Source organism: Pseudorasbora parva, chromosome 6 (assembly GCF_024679245.1).
Source record: "Pseudorasbora parva isolate DD20220531a chromosome 6, ASM2467924v1, whole genome shotgun sequence".
NCBI classification, from domain to species: Eukaryota; Metazoa; Chordata; class Actinopteri; order Cypriniformes; family Gobionidae; genus Pseudorasbora; species Pseudorasbora parva.
The window spans coordinates 11,714,488-11,736,375 of record NC_090177.1 but is presented as its reverse complement, the minus strand read 5'-3'; the positions used below and the strand labels follow the sequence as shown (position 1 = coordinate 11,736,375).

The 21,888-nt window shown below is 38.7% G+C and overlaps 1 protein-coding gene and 1 long non-coding RNA gene across 3 annotated transcripts in view; one reads left to right on the top strand and one right to left on the bottom strand.

Moving 5' to 3' along the window:
- Nucleotides 1–21,888, top strand: part of kcng1 (potassium voltage-gated channel, subfamily G, member 1) — a 103,027-nt gene that overhangs the window by 39,860 nt on the left and 41,279 nt on the right. The window lies entirely within an intron of this gene.
- LOC137078393 (uncharacterized) lies at nt 333–21,791 on the bottom strand. Its single transcript, XR_010905297.1, has 3 exons — nt 21,665–21,791; nt 5,154–5,280; nt 333–2,663 (listed from the first exon to the last, which is right to left on the bottom strand). It is a non-coding gene; the product is annotated as an uncharacterized lncRNA (long non-coding RNA).

Genomic DNA, 21,888 nt, shown 5'->3' with positions numbered 1-21,888 from the left:
GGTCAGCTTTTATGACGTATATTTCACGACGGAGCTTGCATACCGGAAATTCAAAACAATGCTGTGTGCTGGATTAAACGTGATCATTTTATGCATGTACTTATAGCATTATTTTTACCAGCTGAGAACTCACGAAGAGCTCATAAAATATTCAAAACATTCAAAACAGCAGCAGGATTTCCTCCGTATGCAGAAACGAAGATCTGCTGCAAAAGAGACACCAGTTCCGTCAGCTGTACGGACTAATGGGCAACACAGGTCCTTTGATGGGAAGAACCAGGTATGCTTTTTGTGCGTTTTTTTTCTAGCATTTTCGAAACATACTCGTCTGACCAAATATTAATAAGGCACTTTACCTCCTCGTTGCTCCGCGTTTGCCCTCTAACGTTAACGTTACTCATTCTGGATAAACCGATCTTTCCACGCCGTCAAACCAGCTGATTTGTAGCTTCACATCTTGTGACATTACGTCCTGTTTTTGGTTTGTTTAGATGTCTTTGGTCCGTGTTGCGTTCATATATCAATCGAACCAGAGTTCGTTTGAAAGCGGACCGAAACCCATCTTTTTAGCGGTCTTGGTCCGTTTGTTTGGTGCGCACCAGGGTTCGGCTGGCAGCGTTCACATATGTTCAAATGAACTGCACTTACAGAGCAATCGCACAATAGTTTTTTTAATCGAACCAAACATGACACTTGTGAATACACCCTTATATTACCATGACCTTTTATATATCAAAAGCTCAAGGGAAAGTTGATTTCTCAATTCATCACTCCTTTAAACAACTTTAATAAATAAATAATAAACACAAAATGAAAGTCTCCTCACGGACGACATGTTTAAACAAACAAAATACAACATAAAGTCCAGGCCTGGTTCTCTCTCATCCTTCACTGTCGTTGCTCCTCCTTTTATGCATCCAAGCTCCTCCTTGAGAAATATGAGACCGGTGTGACGCGCCATTCTCTCGCGGCTCTCATCGGCCTGCTTGTCACATACCCCCATCAGCCCTCGCAGATCAGGGGGTACTCATGAGACTGCGCTCTACAGCGCCCCTATTGGGCGTTCCTGGTAGCGTCTCATCGACCAATCACATACTGGGTATGATGTAATTTTGCCCCCCAAACCAGTTTAGCTGTAATGCCCTGCAACCGATTCTAAACATTTTATGTTAATCACAATAATGATTTCCTACACCCAACCCAGATCTCTAAACCTATCCATCACAAGAAACATTCTGCATTTTTTCATTTTCAAAAAAACATCATTTAGTACGTTTATAAATCCATTTACATTTTGGACACACACACACACACACACACACACATACAATGGTTCGTTTCGGCGTAGACATACATGCGGAATCAAAGCGGCAACATCCCGCGATCTCTCTGGAAGTAATGTAAACTACAATTCCTCAACTGGCCACTAGGGACAGTAGAAGGGAGCAGAATCTCATTGAGCCCCATGTTAAAATTGCAAACTTTACAGCAGAAAAAAACATGTTTACAGCCTCGTACAAATTGTGGTTTTGGTCTATACGGCTAATTTTGATCTTCATAACAACTGTAAGGTGGTGAATTTTTTGTATAACTCATTCATTTACGTTATATAAAGCCCTAAACTTCTGCATAATTAAAGGCGTGGTTACTTTGAGTGACAGGTGGGTAGCCATTTATCCGCCGTCTGTTAGTCATTGCGTCACCTAAGCTCCGCCCACACCCCGCCTCTTTGCCCATTTTCTGTTATCCGGGAGTGACGCGCTAGTAAGATGGCAACGGACAGCTCGTGTCTACTTTACGCTTCAGAACGGCCTATCGGAATCCTATGGGTGACGTCACAGACACTACATCCATATTTTTTTACAGTCTGTGGCGGAATCACATACGGGGATGATTGTTCGTTTAGGCCTAGAGATTTGCACGGAATCACACGGCGTAGACATACACGCGGATAGCTCAAAATGCGTACAGATAACGCCACTTGGCTTTAGAAAGTAGCATGTATGTTTACACAAAGTCATGATGTCATGTTACAAGATCCTAGATCTTATTTTGAAGCTTCTGTTTGAGAAAAACTAACTAGCGAATGTTGAACATATTAATCCGGATGTTGACAGCTGGCAATTCAGCAGAAGAGGTGAAGAAGAAGCATGATACTAGCACGATAACGCCCATTTGCGGCCGCAGTTGGATGATATTGCCCCCCGGAGCCAGTCTTGCCAGCCGCAGCACCTGGGGGTAAGGACAGACGAGACGAGAGAAAAGGAAATTGATGCACATGGAGCGACAGAGATGTGAGAAGGGAGAGAGGAGAAAAAAAAATCTTGGTTTGGTTCCCGCACACACTGCCTCTCAGCCCTCAGCCAGCCAAGAGGCTCTTCATCGCGCTGCCATGCAATGGAACTGGAGGCTTGGTTAATGGCTCGATCCTCCTCAGGATCCTGGCAGCCAGCGGGGGCACCACCGCCTCGGGCAGCCACTCAGCACTGGGAGGTGGAAACTGGATAATCACAAAATGAAAGTAAAAACAGCAGCTTCCTCACAGACAGCTGCAGCACGAAACTTAAAGTCCAGCCCTGGTCCTCTCTTGTCCTTCACTGCAGTCGTCAATCCTCCTTTTATGCATCCGAGCTCCTTCGGCTACACGTCGTTCTCTCACGGCTCTTGAATTGAAAGAAGAATTGATACTGGTCAGTAAAATAGATAAAGTAAAATCAAGAAATCTCAATTTTTTACCAAGCCCTAGTAAACTTTAAAAAACTAAAATGAAAGCTATTTGTCACATGTACACTCTGGATTCTGCCCTGCTCTCACTCTGATCATACACACCTGCAGCTAATCACAGTCTCGGTTGGACTTGTATTTACTTTGGGTGCGTTTACATGCACGTTCTTAAGCCGATTATGCCTAATAAGCCGACAATGAACATGGTCATGTAAACGCGGTAACCCGTTTTCTTTTATCGGAGTAATGTCATAAACGGCGTAAGCATAAACCGGTCGGAACAGGTAGTTTTTTGCCTCCTACCTCGATTTCGCGCAGCATGTAAACGCATTAACCTGCTTTCTGTCGGCTTATTGAAGTGCGCATGTAGGTGACAAAAACGCAAACTTAGAGCAGATTTAAATGCATCCAGACTGAGCGAGCTAGCGTTATGCATGAAATAAGGACATATATCACAAACGCAGACTCGTTTAAGACCCAGAAAATTGTAAAGAGGTGTTCTCTTTTCTCACGCAGCAGAATTAGCCTAGAAGAGGTTAAGTCAAAACGCTGCATAACTGCATAAGGGATAATATGAGCCGTAAATCTCCCGCTGACATGGCGCACGCTTTATTTAACACCACAACTGACGTAACATTTGAAAAATTCATAGTCAGATATACGGACATTATTATTTTTGACGGCACTACAAGGAAATAACCCGGTTTATAAGTAGTCATGTAAACGCGGTTTACTTGCGTTGTCCATTTACTGGTTTGCATGTAAACGGGGAAAACTGGTTAGTTCAATAAGCTGATTTTTTGTAGTTATCAGCTTACTGGTGTGCATGTAAACGCACCCATTGTGAATTTAAACTGTTCACTTGCACTCAGTCATTATGCATCCAACTCTGAGAAGGCAGATTGCATTCAATTCAAAGGCTCCTTCAAACGTGTCCTCAAAATGTGTCCTTTGTCTCCTGGGTAATGAAGGATACAACATATGGATCCTTTGCGGCCCAGCCTTCCCCAGAATGTATTGCGCACTGAAGACGAAAGGATGGACCAAGGTGAACATATTTAGACAAGTTTTGAACCCTGTTTTGTTTTCAGACAGTTAAATAACATTTAAAAAAGTTACTCATGCACATCAACAGCAGCTGTCACAGATGCTAGGTGACAAGAGCAATCCTCCATAGGCTAGACCGTCCCGTTTTAACAACACTCAACCCGACCTTGACAGAAGGCACGGCCTTTGATGCATGTGTCCTTCGAAGGATGGCGGGGAGGCACTTAGGGCATGTCCGAATCAGCTTTTGCTAGTTTAACAATCGGTGCGCCAGTCATAGGTGTGTTTTGGGCGTAAAGATAAACCAATCAGAGTCTCATCTCCCATTCCGTTTAAAGGCCAGTTGCGTTTGGACCATGGTGGATTTGCTATTTACATGGCAGAATTTGCCAGCGGGAAAGACTAAATACTTCTCCAGTGAAGAATCCTTTTATTTTTAATATTAAAAAATGTTTGTTTGCTGCTGGGCGTCCCTGTGTGTGTAATAAGCAGAGTGTGCGTGCGTTGTGCACCCGCTTTATAGACGCATATTACTAACATGCCCTTTAAAGGTCCCATGGCATGGATTGTTTTATTATTTTATAATGTTTCCTGGGGTGAACTTATATTGTTAGTATGGTTTTTACATAAAAAAGTCCTAATTAAGAAATAAAAGGTATTTTTTCTATACTGATATTAGCCCTCTGTCTGGAATACTCTATTTCAAGGGGCGTGTCTGCTGTGAGTCTTCAGTGAAAACACCCACTGTTGTGATTGGCTGACATCTTTGCATTTGAAATGAGATTATGTGCGGATGGGGGCGTGGTTTAGTCAGGCACGAGCAGCAGCTGCAGCGCTGCCAGTCGACAGAGAAATGGGGCTGTGGAAAGATGGCTGAGAAAGTGTTTTTGTACTGAGTTTTTGAGAGCGCGAGTTTATTTTGTTTGTATCTGAGAGCTCTGAATAAACACGAGTGAACTTTGCAGCGTTATTTCTCTCACAAAATGCTTTCACCACAACTAACAACAAACACGGCATCGACATGAATACAGTAAGACCTTCTGTTGAGCATAATGAGCAGCGTCATTCAAAGGGCACTTTGGACAAGTGTGCATTGCAGATAAACGTGTGATTGACAGATCCGAACATTATAAAGAGTGTTCTTTGATCGCTCTCTGTAGTTTAATCATTTAAATAACAGATTTGTTTCATGCTGCTAACAGAAATTATGTGAAGTTAATCGTTTTAGTCATTGGCTTGATTCACTGAAGCATCAAGACGGCCAGCGGCGGGACTGACAGTATTAAACGATTTCGAAAGAAAGTCTGTGTGAACTTGAATGATTATCTACACATCAGAAATCACTGATCCCAGATCAGGCATTAATGAACACTGTTACTCACTGTTTGTGGCGGTGCTGTCGAATCCATATGGTAAAGTCTGTTTTGCTGACATCGTGACTGATAAACTGAATCCATTCTCTACTAATTCTCTGGGCGGGCAGAGCAGAGGAAGGGGCGGTAACCTTTCCTGGTATGACGACAAAACAGGAGAATTCAAGATCAGCTCGTCTGAGCTCTCAATTTCTCAAAGGCAGAGAAAGACAGCCAGAACTTGGTTTACACCGACCAAAATTTCTAGCCACTTGGGAATAATATTCAGGCTAGGGGAGCTCATATTAATGTTGAAAAACCTCATAAAATAAAAATGTCATGCCATGGGACCTTTAAATAACACAAAAAATACTGCACTGTTGACTTTTTTTTTTGTTGGTCAATGGCACAGTCTTTTTCTTAAAATAGCAACACTCCCACAATTTGCCTGAACACAACTGGTTTTCAGACCAGCACGGCCATGGGCGAACAGATGGGTGCCAGTGTATTTGCAATTTAAACAATGTTTAAATGTGAAAAGGATTACTGAGTCAGGTTAAAACTAGCATAAAACGCATTGTGCCGGGTGTATGACAGGGCCGGTTGTGTTGCATCAACTTATCTTTGTGTTGGTTGTCTCTTGTTGGACTTGACGGACTCTTCACTGTGTTTTTGAGATAAGCAACTCTTTAAATTTTAATTTGAATTCCCATTCGAACTGCCGAATCCAAAGTGTTTTGGTTTTCTAGGATGTTTAGAAGTTTATTTTGCCTGGAAAACGTCAAAAATATAGATTTGTTTTTCAGTGTGGTTAATAATTCCAGTTCCTGATTGTTTCAGAAGCTAGCTAAGGCCTGATTCACCGATGGTGTAGTTACAGCAAAATACCTGCATTATTGAAAGGCTTACTTTAATTGAATGATGCCAACCAGCCTGAACATGACCCTTTGGGTCCTAGTATTTTTATAATGCATTCTGTTCTGAATTCTAGGATTAGTTTGTGTCATATACTGATGCTGTACCGCCCATTAGATTAAATTTATAATGATGAACAAAACAAAAAGGAACATTGTGAGATGCCCAATAGACCCTTGTTTCTGTTGACCAACATGCACAGTCTGTGAGTTTTCCTGGCACGCTGTTACTTAAAGCTTTTAGCAGCTCGGGTCTCTCTGGGGTTAATGTTTGACCACACGGGAACCCTCAGCTGAATTACACAATATAGTCTGAATATTATGAGAATATTATGGCCTTTGAAACAAGCAAAGTATCTGAATGGATAACATGCTGATTCATCTTAAAGTAACGCTACACAATGGCTTTTTGCAACCACATCCATTAGCACTGCTGGGAAATGACCCTGTAGAAAACACCAACTAATGCAGATTGCTGCACTGAAGTGCCACTGAAGTATTTCATGATGATTGTAATACGAACACAAGTATAAAAGGCTTGTGTATGTGACGAATCAAAATGTCAAGTGCTTGAAATTGATATGGGTTATGTTTTTGGATTGCTAATGAAACACTCTTGAGCAGGGGACTGTTAATGGGATAACTTTAAACTTCACGTTTTTAGGATAAGCTATTAATACTTCGTGACAAAGCGCAAGTATCTTTGGTTAAGGTGAGTTATGCATTCTTCTCACTTGAGTTGAGTTCATCCTCAAATTTCACACATGCAAGTTCAGTCCTGTGTGTAAATACATTTGAACTTGCAAATTAGACTATTTCAGAGTGCTTTAAACTAACTCTTATGCTGTGCAAATTATGGTCACATGCTGGCAGCGCTTGGTAATTATGACTTCTGTTACCATAAATCTGTAGTGCCAGTTTGTCTAAACCCTTCATTTTAATTTTGCTGAGTTCTAGTCTTTGACTTCTCAACCACAATCTGTTCTGTTTGAACAAGTGCCTAGACATTGGATTCATTGTGTCATGCTTAATGCACATTTACAATTACAATGGATGTACATGCTGGCAGACAGGCTGCTGTTCAGAGGTTAAGAGCACTCCTAACATGTATTCACACAGCATTCATACACCTTCTGGGATTGCAAATTCAACATAATAAGCCAACACAGGCGTTCACTTTATATGCAGATGAGGCCTTAAATGATGAAAGTGTTTGAATATTAGCACAGTCAGTGACAAGATTAGTGCTTGTCAATTTAGCCCTTCCTGCCGTTCATTTCACTGGGGGTTGATGATTATTATTTTCATGATTATTCTGTGCGACAATTTTCTTGGCAGATGATAAAAAATAAATAAAAAGAAAATGAAAACAAATAAAATCCCATAGACTTCAACTAAATGAGGAAACCAAGTATGATCTAAAGATAAGAATAACATAAAGACTTGAAGGTGAGTTCTTTAGAGCTTTCATGTTTCAAAAAGGATCCAAACGCCCCATAAATGTAGATCATATGAGTAGTACAAAACAAGACAACAGGCCTTCTAAAGCCAAACGATACCTTTTTGTGAGGAACAGAAAGAAAATCAAACATTATTTAGTGAAATGTGAACATGTCTTCAGAAAGTGAGTCATTATGACACTTGCATGATGCTTTTGAGTCATTTTTGAAACTTGAAAGCTCCGGTCTCAGTTCCTCTCAGTATGGAAGCTTGTTTCTGCCACATAATAAAACCATTTAAAAGATCAATTTTATTCTCTTATCTCACAATTCTGACTTTATAACTCACAATTCTGACTTTATATCTCACAATTCTGACTTTTTATCTCACAATTCTGACTTTATAACTCACAATTCTGACTTTATATCACACAATTCTGACTTTATATCTCACAATTCTGACTTTATATCACACAATTCTGACTTTATATCACACAATTCTGACTTTATATCTCACAATTCTGACTTTAAAACTCACAATTCTGACTTACTAGCAATTCTGACTTTATAACTCGCCATTCTGACTTTATATCTCACAATTCTGACTTTATATTTCACAATTCTGACTTTATATCTCACAATTCTGACTTTATATCTCACAATTCTGACTTTATATCACACAATTCTGACTTTATATCTCACAATTCTGACTTTAAAACTCACAATTCTGACTTACTAGCAATTCTGACTTTATAACTCACCATTCTGACTTTATATCTCACAATTCTGACTTTATATTTCACAATTCTGACTTTATATCTCACAATTCTGACTTTATATCTCACAATTCTGACTTTCTAACTCACCATTCTGACTTTATATCTCACCATTCTGACTTTATATCTCACAATTCTGACTTTATATCTCACAATTCTGACTTTATAACTCGCCATTCTGACTTTATATCTCACAATTCTGACTTTATAACTGACCATTCTGACTTACTAGTAATTCTGACTTTATATCACACAATTCTGACTTTATATCTCACAATTCTGACTTTATATCTCACAATTCTGACTTACTAGTAATTCTGACTTTATATCTCACAATTCTGACTTTATATCTCACAATTCTGACTTTATATCTCGCAATTCTGACTTAATAACTAGCAATTCTGACTTTATATCTCACAATTCTGACTTTATATCTCGCAATTCTGACTTAATAACTAGCAATTCTGACTTAATAACTCACAATTCTGACTTTATATCTCACAATTCTGACTTTATATCTCACAATTCTGACTTTATATCACACAATTTTGACTTTATATCTCGCAATTCTGACTTAATAACTCACAATGCTGATTTTATATCTCACAATTCTGACTTTATAACTCGCAATTCTGACTTAATATCACATAATTCTAACTTTATAAGTATAAATAAAAACATGAGAATGAGTAAATAATGACAGACTGTTCATGTTCCGTTGACCTATTCCTTAAAATCTTGGGATTTTCCCCCTGATCTACAACAGAAGGTGTGAAATGGGAAAGGAGGGGGGAGGAGGATATTGAGGTGTGATGCTATTACTAGACTACAGGCTCGTCCGTGCTTCCTCTCATGAATTTGGCTGACAAAAGTCATTTGTGTAGACTGGCTGGAAGAGGAATGCTAATGCTCAATATCACTGGGAGATGCTTCTCCTGTTCCTTTTGGAATTGGCAGTCATATTCCACACTGAGATGCCAATCTTATCTCGGCGGATGGAGTCACTGCTGTTATTTGTGTGGAACCGCCATGAGCCTCCATCGTCTGCTAATCATGTCATTGAGACTGTATTTAGGAGAGGACACGGCGAGACTGTGATAAGCAGATAAATACGGTTCCAACGTGCCAGTAATGACTTTGGCATTTTCTATCTCATTTTATGATTGGAGCTTATGGTTCAAGGCTGCACAAGAGTTTCCAAGTCTTTACGATGCAAGCCACTTGTGATGTGTTCATCACGTGCATCATCCTTAGTTAACCTTTTCCACATTTCAAACGCTCTTGACTTTTAATAATACAGAATACAGTCATTTATGATTTTATAGCTCCTTGGTTTAACATCCTTTTTAGCCATGGCACAGTCCTGTCAACAATAATAATAATAATTGTATTAATTTTGAGACAAAAATAAATGCACTAGGCTAAACCACTGTGCTGAAATAAATTGCTATTTGTCTTTTTGCTAAATAACACAGCATATAATTTTATCTGTCCACACATGTAAAAACATAATAGCATTAACCTTCATTGCATTGTTTACAAATATCAAAATTGCTGTGTCTTTTTGTCATGTCTGTTCCATAGGCTAATGCCCTTCTGAAAGCTGACAATATAAACGTCTCGGTTAGGTATGTAACCCTCTTTCCCTAAATGAGATGTACAGCGAACGTGACTGACTGAAGGGGAACTTTATTCCTGAACGCACTCTGTTATTCACAATTGTCTGCATGCATATTGATCAGCATGTCACTGTAATAATATGAAACTACATCCTTTAGTGTGGTCAGACCGATCCTATAGTCCTCATTAGCAATGTAAAACCACTTAATGTAATACAAGCACTTCTAAATGCTGCAATAATAGCAAAGTGGATTTTTGTGGGTTGGTTCCCAAACAGGTAATTAGCTTATGTCATTTGGTTCAGGACTACAAGACCACATCAGAAAGTGCTCTTCTTCTGTATGCTTCGGTCATCTAAACTGCAGGAACTGTGTTCAAATCAACGAGAATTACATTTTTCAAAACATTTTACTTCTATAGTGTGATATGGAATTTATTTGAATGGTGAAAGGTCATCCATCTTTTTGTTTTACTAGAATGGAGCCAGAAATGAATGTGAGTTTGCTGTAACAAGTAGCTTTTTTGCTATTGCCATTATTCAATAGCATGGGCAGCTTAAATGATGTCCGAGCAAGGGCAAAAAGAAGTTTCTACGTTTAGAACATTATTACACTAGTAGGTGGCGACAAGTGGCGGTCTTTTTGAGTGAGTCATGGAATCAGCCACTCAAACCATCATTCAAAAACACTGAATTATTCAGGAAGTGATTCACTGAAGCCCCTTTCACACTGCACGTCGGACCCAGGGCCGGCGTTTGCTATAGGCGAGCTAGGCGGTTGCCTAGGGTGACAGTTGTGTTAGGGGCGCGAGCGCGCTCTAGTGCCGCCCATTACTTCCCATTAAGCATATAATCGGAACAAGCGAAATACAACATAATGTTCATGAAACATGATCATCATAGGGCGCCCCCTCAGCCACACGTTTAATTACTTATCAACCTGATTATTGGATTGAATTGATGGTGATTATTGATTATTAGTTCAGGCGTTAGGTCAGGCAAGTGCTCATCTTGCACGTTCATCAAAAATGAGGCGTCTAAACCCGTGGGTGCACAGGGACGGAAAAAGAGAAAAAGAGAAAGGAAGAAAATCGAAAGAAAGCCCAGTATAGAGGTTAGTCTTCTTATCTCAGCCAATAAGATGTCAAACAAAATAAAATGACTTAGTATCAATCTTATCAACTAATATTTATTTTATAAATATTATTAATATTGTCACCAAGCTATTACTTGCTAGTTTTCTACATAATTACTATACGTATTGCAAACATAACTTCACTGACAATAATCTACAATAACCTACATGGATGTCATTTAAATATCAAAAGTCCAGTTCGTTATGAATATGGATAACGTATGCATGTTAGTTATAAAAAGTACAAGCGCTCTCTACGTGGGCGTCGGAAGGAAATAAATACGGCCTCGTTTTTTTTTTTACTGGAGCAGCCGAACGATAGATGCCATATTATTTACATTAAACACAAATTTGCTGGGTTCATCAAATTCTTTTCAGTAGCTGTAGTGTAGTGGTAAGACGCACGGCATCAAGATTTGATGCAGATTGATCAGAGGTTCGATCCTGCCTTTTACCACACTCGCTCTATTCCCTTTTCCCATCACATATCAGATCGGACAGGCATTTATTTTCAACAAAAAGTGAGAAAATGTTTGAAAAGTGGAAATAAAGCTTCGAACGTGTTTAATAATAAGTGCTTCTCGGTTAGGGGTAGGCCTAGGAAAACAGACATGTGCGCAAAACTCCATCTCGCCTAGGGCAACCAAAGAGCTAGAGCCGGCCCTGGTCGGACCCGCAATATTCCCGGAACATTGTCAGGTCGCCTTCTGTGTGAAAGCAACCACGTCCCGGTATTGATTACCGAATTCAACCCGGGTCGGGGACCTAGTAATATTGCGGTATTCGACCCGGGACGAGCGCTGTGTGAACAAAAGCCGAAACTAATGCCGCAACGTGTACGTAGTTATCGTGCGACTCCTAGAGCTTGTTTTTTCAATAATACAACCCTGCAGTGCCAGAAGAGCTAGTCGGTGTTTTAAACGCAGAGAGTGTTCGTATACAAAAGAAACTCAAATTAAACAAGCAGAAATGTGTGCAAACTGGACACAAGTCGAGACCACGGAGCTCCTTACTATTCGCGCTGATTTTGAGTATAAAAAAGCTCCTTACTATCCGCGCTGATTCCGCCTTAAAATTTTGAGTTCATTGAAATAAAAATTTTGAGTTAATACAATGAATTTTTTTTAGAGATTCGACAACCTTTATTAAAATATTATTAAACGATTTTGTAAGCATATTGGGGAATTGTGTGTGTGTTATACCTGATGATGCAGTTTATCACATTTTTTATGTGGTTCAGATACAAAAATATTTTGAGTTTCTATTTATTAAACAAATTTCCTTCATTGTATCAACTCAAAAAAATTTTTCAATAAACTCAAAATTTTAAGGCAACCAGGTTACTTACTTTTCTATGTTAAACCAACAAAAAACAACAATAATTTAACCATAATTTTTTAACCAAATAATAATGGTAATAATTTAACCAAAATTGTATTAACCAACAATAATTTAACAATAAAACCTTTATTAAAATATTATTAAAAGATTTTGTAAGCATATAGGGGAATTGTGTGTGTGTTATACCTGATGATGCAGTTTATCACATTTTTTATGTGGTTCAGATACAAAAATATTTTGAGTTTCTATTTATTAAACAAATTTCCTTCATTGTATCAACTCAAAAACATTTTTTCAATAAACTCAAAATTTTAAGGCAACCAGGTTACTTACTTTTCTATGTTAAACCAACAAAAAACAACAATAATTTTTTTACAGTGTACACGCAATGATTCTGCTGTTTTGTTTGGATCAATTTTCTTTAGCAATCAAAGCAAAAACAAAATATCTAAAGCATTCATATGTTTTGTTTTTTCCATAACTGAAGTTTAAAATATACTCCTTCCCTCGTGGATAGTGGTCTGGGTGGTAAGACTCACTCCCTTACCAATGATTTATTACACACTCACTTACCAAATGGCCATTGTTTCATGAGAGTGGTTTTATACTCTCCATCAATAGGACAGTATGTCTTGTATGCTAGCCTTATTCCAGAGATCTAAAGACACTTAGGCGATGGACTCAGCTCTGGTCAAACGAATTGTCGGAGAGAGGGAATACTGGAAAGAGGCACTGAAGCATGTGGTGGCAGCGATAAAGAATGAGCTCCAGGATGGAAACTATCTAGGAATTTTAGATTTAATACTTGACAGAGCATATTAATACAAACAGCCAAAAAGTAAGGGAAAGTGTATCTTATTTGTCATCAAGTACATGTGAGGAGTTTATTTATTTATTGGGAGAAGAAACTAAACACGAAGTGGAAGGCCACGTAAAATCACAGAGCGGGGTCAGCGCTTGCTGAGGTGCACAGTGCTCAGAAGTGGGTGCGTGTGTCCCCTGGGGAGAGTCTGGAGAGCAATTGGGCGATAGGTGCCTTGCTTGAGGGTATCTTAGGAATCGAACCCACAACCTTCGAGTTACCAGTCTGACTCTAACCATTAGGCCGTGACTACCTCCTACAAACCCGATTCCAAAAAAGTTGGGACAAATTTTGAATAAAAAAGAATGCAATAATTAACAAATCTCATAAACATATTATTTATTCACAATAGAATATAGATAACATATCAAATGTTGAAAGCTAGACATTTTGAAATGTCATACCAAATATTGGCTCATTTTGAATTTCATGAGAGCTACACAATTATTACTTTATTAAACAAATTTCCTTCATTGTATCAACTAACATTTTTAATTTCAATAAACTCAAAATTTTAAGGCAACCAGGTTACTTACTTTTTTAAGTTAAACCAACAAAAACCAAAAAAAAATTTTTTTACAGTGTAGCAAAAAGAGTCCGGAAAAATTAAACATACATATAAGGAACAGCTGGAGGACCAATTGAAACGTATTAGGTCAATTGGTAACATGATTGGGTATAAAAATAGTCTCTCAGAGTGTCAGTGTCTCTCAGAAGTCAAGATGGGCAGAGGATCACCAATTCCCCCAATGCTGCGGCGAAAAATAGTGGAGCAATATCAGAAAGGAGTTTCTCAGAGAAAAATCGCTAAGAGTTTGAAGTTATTATCATCTACAGTGTATAATATAATCTAAAGATTCAGAGAATCTGGAACAATCTCTGTGCGTAAGGGTCAAGGCGGGAAAACGATATACTGAATGCCCGTGATCTTTGGGCCCTTAGACAGCACTACATCACTGCATCACATACAGGAATGCTACTGTAAAATTGAAATCACAGCATAGGCTAAGGAATGCTTCCAGAAAACATTGTCGGTGAACATTGTCCACCGGCTAAAACTCTATAGGTCAACCATATCGAAACATGATCAAGAAGCGTAGGTGTTTTCTTTGGGCCAAGGCTTATTTAAAATTGACTTTTGCAGAGTGTAAAAATGTTCTTTGGTCAGATGAATCAAAATTTGAAGTTATTTTTGGAAAAATGGGACACCATGTCATCCGGACTAAAGAGGACAAGGACAGCCCATGTTGTTATCATGGCTCGGATCAGAAGCCTGCATCTCTGATGGCATGAGAGTGTGTGGCGTGGGCAGCTTAGACATCTGCAAAGGCACCATCAATGCCTAAAGCCAAGTTCTATAGCCAAGTATATCCAAGTTCTAGAACAACTTATGCTCCCATCCAGACATCGTCTCTATCAGGGAACACCTTGCATTTTCCAACATGACAATGCCAGATAACATACTGCATCAATTACAACATCATGGCTGTGTAGAAGAAGGATCCGGGTACTGAAATGGCCAGCCTGCAGTACCGATCTGCAGATCCTAATGTAGATAACATTTGGTGCATCATAAAGATGAAGATGCGACAAAGAAGACATAAGACAGTTGAGCAACTAGAAGCCTATATTAGACAAGAATGGGACAACATAAATATTCCTAAACTTGAGCAACTTGTCTCCTCAGTCCCCAGACGTTTGCAGACTATTAAAGAAACTAAAAAGAGAGGATGCCACACAGTGGTAAACATGTCCTTGTCCCAACTTTTCTGATGTGTTGATGCCATGAAATTTGAAAGCAATTTTCCCCCTAAAAAAAAAAAAAATGCTATCTATGTTGTATTCTGAATAATGTATTGAATTCCTTCCACACTTCCACATCATTGCATTCTGTTTTTATTCACAATTTGCACAGTTTGACTACATCCCAACTTTTTTTTAATCAGGTTTGTAAATATAGCACATATATGTTTTAATCAATCCCACTGTTTAAAATTCTGTGTAGCATGAGGGTTTCTTCAGCAAAAGGAAAATCTTTGAGACAGACTCTCTGAAGTTAATCCAAGGTAGTTGACATGCAGAGCTGATGTTGGCTTTGAGTACCTGCTACTTGGGGGTCAAACAGTCTGCACTGCATACATTAAATATAGATTAACCCTTATTAAAGCTACAATTTTCTCTGTTACCATTGTTCTTTGATTAACATTAATGGCAGAGCATTAGTGGCTGCTGTCACTTCAAGATCTTCTGCTGCTGAACATGACGCGGATTTCACACAAATCAAATTTTCTCACAACTCTTTTAAGTGTATTTAAGATGTTATTTAACTCATTTAAGACTGCTCTTATGAGAATACTCAAACAAAGCAGGCATTTTGGCTTATTTCTCTGTTATTGTTTGCTCAAGTGTGAAAGAACTAGATTATGGCGATCTATACGTGTGCGCAATACTGGCTCGCGTCTTTCTGTGCGTGTGTGTGTGTGTGTGTGTAAGGACAGTCACATACAGCGCATTCTCTTTTGTCACGCTTAAATATTTTAAAAGTATTTGCATTGAACATATAGCATTTGATCATATAATCTAACTCCAGCCAAAGGATGGCAGAAAAAAATGGATGCTGCGTTATTATTAATTGCATGTGTTAACTCGCTAATTTTGTCAGCACTAACAAAATACTTTTTAAATATACACTTTAATTGTTTATAAAAAACATTTTCCATCTACTCATTTGCATCTTTGGGTTGGGACAGGTTTGCCTTCAGAACTGCCTTAATTCTTTGTGGCAAGCTGCTGGAAAGATTCCTCAGAGATTTAGGTCCATATTGACATGAGTGCGTCATTCATTTGCTGCAGATTTGTTGGTTCCACATCCATGATGCAAATATCCCATTCCAAAAGTTATCTATTGGATTGAGATCTGGTGACTGTGGAGGCCATTAGAGTTTAATGAACTCACTGTCATGTTCAAGAAACCAGTTTGAGATGGCATCAGAAGATGGTACACTGTGGTCCTAAAGGGACAGACATCAACGATACCCAGGTAGACTGTGGAGTTTAAATAATGCTCAACTGGTAAGAGGCCCAAAGTGTGCCAAGCAAATATCCCACACCATTTTCTCACTGCCGCTGTCATGGCTGTTTGCAGGAAGGAAGACAAAGACGATGATTAGAGAATTCCAACACGCAGTTTAAAAGTACAAAATACGCAGACTGATTTTTTCCCATATGGTACAGAAGAAAGTCATACAGATTTGGAACAACCTGATGCAGGAAATCATTTGTATCAGAGTTGCAGAAGTTGCTGTAAACTTTCATTGTCTCTCTTTGATAAACTGTGATGTCATTAGTTGTAAGGCTCATGTGACGCATTAGTAGCCTAGAGGTGTTCATCTCAATGATGGCTTGCAATGACTTGACCTGTCACCTTTTTTATTGCCTCTGTCTCAGCAATTTTCTGTTCCTTCACTCATTGGTGACTCGAGGCAGCCGAACAAGTCTCTGATTATTTAGAACATGGATAATTCATCTCTTGGTATTGATTCAATTCTCTTTGGTGCTGTGAGAAGAAATAAGAATTTGTTTTCTCCTTTCTCTCTTCAGGACATGTTGTTGTTGTTGTTATTATTATTATTATTATTATTTAGTCGTGCTTGCCTTTATCCAAAAATCCTCATAAGACTTTGGTGTGTAACTTTTCCTCCACGATTTGTGTAACAGACATGAATAATGATGATTGTCTACATGATCAGACATAGAGCAAGAAGGGTTAGTTTAAACCAGCCATGCAAAAAATATAATTTATCTGTATTTATTTAGTTTCTGAAGAAAAATCAAAGAAATCCATAAAAAAATGTGCTGTAAAGCTAGCTCCACTTGCGCTGATTGAACTGTCACCAAAAGACTTATAAGCTTACCCGTGATCAGAGAGTAATTGGTGGCAGCTGATTTTCAAAGTCCGGTGTCGGCTGCCACACAGATACTGTTCAACACAGGTGGATCAATAGGAAATGAAGGCCGCTAACACAGGCAGCGCTTAAGAGATAATGCCCTGTGGAAAATCACCATGCGTGCTGAGCATACCGAAGACTGTTCGTCTATAATATTTGTTCAGTTTTTTTAACTCCTTCCCCTCTTGGTCTTCTAAGAGGATTTGTCAGATGTTCTGTTTGTAGATGACAAACGCTTTATCTCACAAACCAGCTGTCATGATGCTATTCTGTAGTGTTTGTAAATGAAATGGGTTCAAAGGAACCATTAGGTTTTCTTGTACGTATTAACATATTAATACTCTGAATGCTAATTCTCTCTGTTGTAAAACCAAATTGTTTTGCCTTTTTTAAAATCCTTTTTGTTTTCTGTTTCACAGTGGCATTTGACAGCATGTAATACAATCAATTTGCAACCCATTTTATTTACAATATATTAAATATTTCCAAACTAAACTTGATTTTACCTATCAGGAATTGATTGGATGGTGAAAAGTGTCTCTTGTGACCGATATTTGGAAGGTAGGAGCATGTTGGGTTTTTTTTAAAGGGGGGGTGAAATGCTGTTTCATGCATACTGAGCTTTTTACACTGTTAAAGACTTGGATTCCCATCCTAAACATAGACAAAGTTTCAAAAACTAATGTTGGACGCTTGATGGAGTATTTCTGTGTCAAATATACTCCTTCCTGTTTCTCACAAGTTTCGGACAGTTTTTTTCGAGTATGGGTCCGCTTGACGTCAACAGAGTGGAATGTCCTTGTACGGGCCGTACGGGCTCTTCTCCCGGTAGGATGCGCGCGCGCGTGCGTGCGCGTGACCAGAGCGAGAGCAAATGCACGGCACCCATAAACACTGCTCTCACTGCTGTCTCAGGACTTCACCAAATCAACAAAATCAACAAAATGACCAAAGAAGTGTGTTTTTGATGGAGCAGTGACGATAAAGGTTCACGATCGTGCTTTGGAAGCAGGTGGTGAGTAAAAGTGCTTCAAATGTCTATGTTGTTTGCTATCGTCGCGTGAGTAAACAACACGATCGTATAGTTCATTTATCAATGGCGCATGCGATGTAACTTATGGCGTGTGTTTACATAGATTTGTTTAGCTGACCACTATACAGGTCCTTCTCAAAAAAAGTTCATTATTTTCCATAATGTAATGATACAATTTTAACTTTCATATATTTTAGATTCATTGCACACCAACTGAAATATTTCAGGTCTTTTATTGTTTTAATACTGATGATTTTGGCATACAGCTCATGAAAACCCAAAATTCCTATCTCAAAAAATTAGCATATTTCATCCGACCAATAAAAGAAAAGTGCTTTTAATACAAAAAAAGTCAGCCTTCAAATAATTATGTTCAGTTATGCACTCAATACTTGGTCGCGAACCCTTTTGCAGAAATGACTGCTTCAATGCGGCGTGGCATGGCATGCTGAGGTGTTATGGAGGCCCAGGATGCTTCGATAGCGGCCTTAAGCTCATCCAGAGTGTTGGGTCTTGCATCTCTCAACTTTTTCTTCACAATATCCCACAGATTCTCTATCGGGTTCAGGTCAGGAGAGTTCTCCTGATAGCTAGCTGCACTGACCCTGCCCTTGATAAAACACAGTGGACCAACACCAGCAGCTGACATGGCACCCCAGACCATCACTGACTGTGGGTACTTGACACTGGACTTCAGCCATTTGGGCATTTCCTTCTCCCCAGTCTTCCTCCAGACTCTGGAGCCTTGATTTCCGAATGACATGCAAAATTTGCTTGCATCCGAAAAAAGTACTTTAGACCACTGCGCAACAGTTCAGTGCTGCTTCTCTGTAGCCCAAAAGTGTCTTGACCTGGGGAATGCGGCACCTGTAGCCCATTTCCTGCACACGCCTGTGCACGGTGGCTCTGGATGTTTCTACTCCAGACTCAGTCCACTGCTTCCGCAGGTCCCCCAAGGTCTGGAATCGGTCCTTCTCCACAATCTTCCTCAGGGTCCGGTCACCTCTTCTAGTTGTGCAGCGTTTTTTGCCACACTTTTTCCTTCCCACAGACTTCCCACTGAGGTACCTTGATACAGCACTCTGGGAACAGACTTTCTCTGGGAACGGCCACAGAAATTTCTTTCTGTGTCTTACCCTCTCGCTTGAGGGTGTCAATGATGGCCTTCTGGACAGGGTCAGGTCGGCAGTCTTAGCCATGATTGCGGTTTTGAGTAATGAACCAGGCTGGGAGTTTTTAAAAGCCTCAGGAATCTTTTGCAGGTGTTTAGAGTTAATTAGTTGATTCAGATGATTAGGTTAATAGCTCGTTTAGAGAACCTTTTCATGATATGCCACTTTTTTTAGATTTTTAGGTTTTCATGAGCTGTATGCCAAAATCATCAGTATTAAAACAATAAAAGACCTGACATATTTCAGTTGGTGTGCAATGAATCTAAAATATATGAAAGTTAGATTTTTATCATTACATTATGGAAAATAATGAACTTTATCACAATATGCTAATTTTTGAGAAGGACCTGTATGTGTCAGTTTGTTTATTGTAAAACCACCCAAACATAAACCTAGGTGACGTTCACACAAAGCACATTCAAATGCGCTACTCCATTGTTTTTCTATGTAACACTATAACACAGTCTGACGTGCAAAACCGTTTTGGTTGCTACTGTTAAGGTTTAGTCGCAATAGTCCATAAACCGAATCATGTCCTCACAATCCACAAGTTTTTTTGCGGAAAGAGTCGGTACAGCCTATCTTTCTTTTATAAATATAATAAAACTAAAGACTTTTCAGAGATATGAAGGATGCAATATGCAATCTATAGGTACTCAAGATTGACATGAGATTGACTGAAACTGAGTGTTTCATCCCCCCTTTAAATGTATTTATTTTTTAAAAGATTATGAAGTAATGTTTCTGGGTCTAGTGCAGGTTCAGCTTAGTCAACAACATTCATGGCATAATGTTTCTTAAAAAAAAAAAGCAAAAATAGAGGTAATGGTGAGGCGCTAACAATGAAAGTGAATGGGGACCATTTTTGGAGGAATTAAAAGCAAAAATGTGAAGCTTATGTAAGGAATTATAGACAACGGGCCGTTGAATTACTAGAAAATAATGTACACCCGAAGTGGTAATGTGGCCATAACACAAAGTGGATGTGCGTTACACATCGAGTGTGCATTTAATAATAATTCAATGGCCTGTTGTCAAGCTTTGTTCATGTGAATACTTGCCAAAATGACAAGATTTTGACATCTGTTTTCTTCCATTTTGCTATAAACTGATCAGATCAAAAATGCTGGGAAATCATTGAACTTCACGTGACCCTACAAGAGTGATTCCTGAAAGGCTTTCTGCAAAATCCCAAACACCTTTTAAACATCCACTGACTTTAAGAGCTGCTCAATGAAAATAAAAAACTAAAACAAAAGTTTTGGTTTTTGTTGGTTTAACTTAAAAAAGTAAGTAACCTGGTTGCCTTAAAATTTTGAGTTTATTGAAATTAAAAATTTGAGTTGATACAATAAAGGAAATTTGTTTAATAAATAGAAACTCAAAATATTATTGTATCTGAACCACATAAAAAATTTGATAAATCATGAAAATAGCACTATTTGGCGTGTTTCACTGCGTCATCAGAAATAAAACACACACAATTACCCGATATGCTTACAAAATCTTTTAATAATATTGTAATAAAGGTTGTCGAATCTCAAAAAATGTTCATTGTGTTAACTCAATTTTAATTTCAATGAACTAAAAATTTTAAGGCAACCAGGTAACTTTTTTTCTAAATATTTTTTTACAGTGTACATAAACGGCTTTCTACTTTAAAGACCTTGATAGAAATGTAGTGGAGTAAAAAGTATAACATTTGTCTTTCAAATGTAGTCAAGTTAAAGTCATAAGTTTCCAGAAAAAAATATACGTAAGTAACATAAGTAAAGTACAGATGCTCAAAAAGTGTACTTAAGCGCAGTACTCAAGTAAATGTATTAATTACTGTCTACCTATCTAGGTTAACATTAGAGTGAGTGGCCAATTAAAGTTGCCACTATACTTGGTGCAATGTTTCAAATCATATTTGAGGTCGATGGATAATAGACGAACATTTGGATTTCCTGCCCGACATTGCAATTACCACAAGGATCCGTCATTAATGATCTGTCCCTCATGGACAGATTGTTACTTTGCCACTTCCTGTGGAGGTTTTTTTTTTTTTCTGCTTCTATCCGACTAATAACATTTTTTAGTTTAATGTCTAGTCGACTAGCCATACTCAGTTTTGATTCCAATTGGGGGAAAAAATCTGAACAACAGAAACTTCCAATTTCCATTCTCCCATTGCTTAGTAGTTAAATAGCAATACACATATCCACATATCCAGAAATATATACAGTTCTTTATCATATGTTGAGCTGATGTAGAGCCACCTAAATGATTTGCACACAATGAAACCTTCTGAAAATCACTCACCGCTGAAGGGGATGCGTATGTGCCGGCCAGTTCAAAGACACTTGGCTATCCCTGCTCGAAAAGAAGGAATCCTTCCTTCGGTGGTTGGTTGCTATGGATATCTCTCAAAAGCTCTTAGAATAATGCCACATCCCACCTCTGATGTCAGAGCTGTTGATGTGTGTGTAAAGAGGGAGGGAGCTGTAGCCTGTTGCTCATATCAAATGTGCCGCCAGCACTCCAGA